This window comes from Rhineura floridana, chromosome 1, assembly GCF_030035675.1.
Source record: "Rhineura floridana isolate rRhiFlo1 chromosome 1, rRhiFlo1.hap2, whole genome shotgun sequence".
NCBI lineage: Eukaryota > Metazoa > Chordata > Lepidosauria > Squamata > Rhineuridae > Rhineura > Rhineura floridana.
Genome location: NC_084480.1, coordinates 57,621,945 through 57,623,913, shown reverse-complemented (window position 1 = coordinate 57,623,913; position 1,969 = coordinate 57,621,945). Strand labels below are relative to the sequence as shown.

The window sequence follows — 1,969 nt, the reverse complement described above, 5'->3', positions numbered from 1 at the left end:
TTTTTGTGAAGCAAAAAGAAGCAAGCCTGCAAAGAAAGGCTGTTTTCCCCCTTCCTTCCTGGCAGCCAGCCTGCCTCCCTGGGGGGAGGGGGTCACAAAAAATTTCAGCTTATAAAGGGGGTCCCATGCTCATAAAGGTTGGGAACCACTGCTCTATAACTGCCACCTTGGTAACAGCATTTGTATGTTAGCGGCTGATGAAGGCAGAAGCCGAAACGTTTTGGTAGAACAATAAAACTCTCTGTTTTGTTAATCACAATTACATGTGTGTGTGTGTGTATAGAGAGAGAGACATACACATACACATATACACACATACACCCACTTTGGGGTGGGGGAGCTTCGGCGACCCTCGGGAGGCAGCGGGATCTTTGCCATCCTGCTAGGTGCAGGGAGAGCTCTGGCAATGCACCAGCGGGCAGGGGGAGCTTTGGGTATAGTAGGCTAGATTGGCAAGCAAAGTGAGCAGGGGCGGCAGCCTCTAGTTAGACAGAATTGCATACAAAAATGTATATATTAGGATAAGTTTTTTTGGGGGGGGGACTGAAGACTATGGGGTTGGGCTCGGCCATGTTCAGGGTGAGCCATGATGTGCGGCGGCGCAAGGAGCCCACGTTGTTCCACACTGTCTCAGAGGATCTGAAGCAGCTGTAAGCTGGCAAGCTGCTGCCACTGGAGGAGTACTACCGTCTCCATGACTTCCACTCGCCCACGCTGGAGCCCGCCGACTGGGAGAGCAAGCCCATGGTGCTGCTGGTGGGCCAGTACAGCACCGGCAAGACCACCTTCATCCGCCATCTGCTGGAGCAAGACTTCCCCGGCATGTGCATCGGGCCTGAGCCCACAACGGACTCCTTCATCGCCGTCATGGGCGGGGAGAGCAGGGGCGTCGTCCCAGACAACGCACTGGTCGTCGACCCCCGCTGGCCCTTCCACAAGCTCAACGCTTTCGGGAACACCTTCTTCAGCAGATTCATGTGCGCCCAGCTGCCAAGCCTGGTCCTGGATGGCATCAGCATCATTGACACCCATAGGATGCTGTCTGGAGAGAGGCGGCAGATGAGCGGAGTTCAAGCCGAGGGACCAGTGGGGCTTTTTCCGTTGAAACCAGAACTTTAATTGGGATTGAGGGTGCCACTTTGGAGTTGAGGGAGACTGAACTGGCTTCTGAGTTTCTTTCCTGGACATTTTTTTTCTTAATAATGTTGTTTGTTGTTTAGATTGATTTTTGTGAATTATATTGTTTTCATTGATGTATTTTTATACTTGTGTTTACTTTTCTTTGTAAGCTACCTTGAGGGCTGTGATGTTCCTATATTAATGTATATATGGTAAGTGTTGTTGTTTAGAAGATACATGGTAAGTGGAGTGAAAGAGGGGGAGTGAATGGGCAGTAGAATGTGAGATGATTGGCTGAGTGTTTAAAATGGCTGAACGTAAAAAAGGAAGAGTGAGAGTGGAATCTGGGGGGGAGAAGAGAACTGAATGGGTTGCTTGGTGGGGTTTAGAGAGTTGTTTGCCAGGAGGGAGGTGGAGTTCGGATTAGTATTGAGTAAAACCATATGCTTATGTGCCTTAAGAAGAAATCTTGTTAATCTTGTTAGCTTTGTTATCTGTAATAAATACTTAATTTGGTTTACCAAAGGCCTGATCCTTGGCTGGGGTTTCACAGACCAGAAGGGAGGGTAAGGTAATGACCAAGGCTGAAGGGGAACTGTAACAAATGGTGGCAGCGGTGAAGAGAATAACAATACCAGTATTCAGAGTCTCTGGGAATACTAGTATTGGGACGTTACTGGTGGTTGCCTAGCAGGGGGATCTGTTGAGATCTGTGCTAGAGCGGGGAGAGAAACCATAAGAGAGAGCGGTCTGGACTGGTGGAGTCCCTGGTGGTGCCTAGTGACAGGCAGTAACCATGAGCAGGTAGGAACCTGACAGGGAGAGCCAGGGAAGGACATCACAAGAGCCT

General features: G+C 49.7%; 1 pseudogene; it reads left to right on the top strand.

Annotated features, from left to right (window-relative positions):
- The first annotated feature begins 570 nt into the window (after positions 1-570).
- LOC133376500 (EH domain-containing protein 1-like) lies at positions 571-1,119 on the top strand (annotated as a pseudogene).
- The last annotated feature ends 850 nt before the right edge of the window (positions 1,120-1,969 follow it).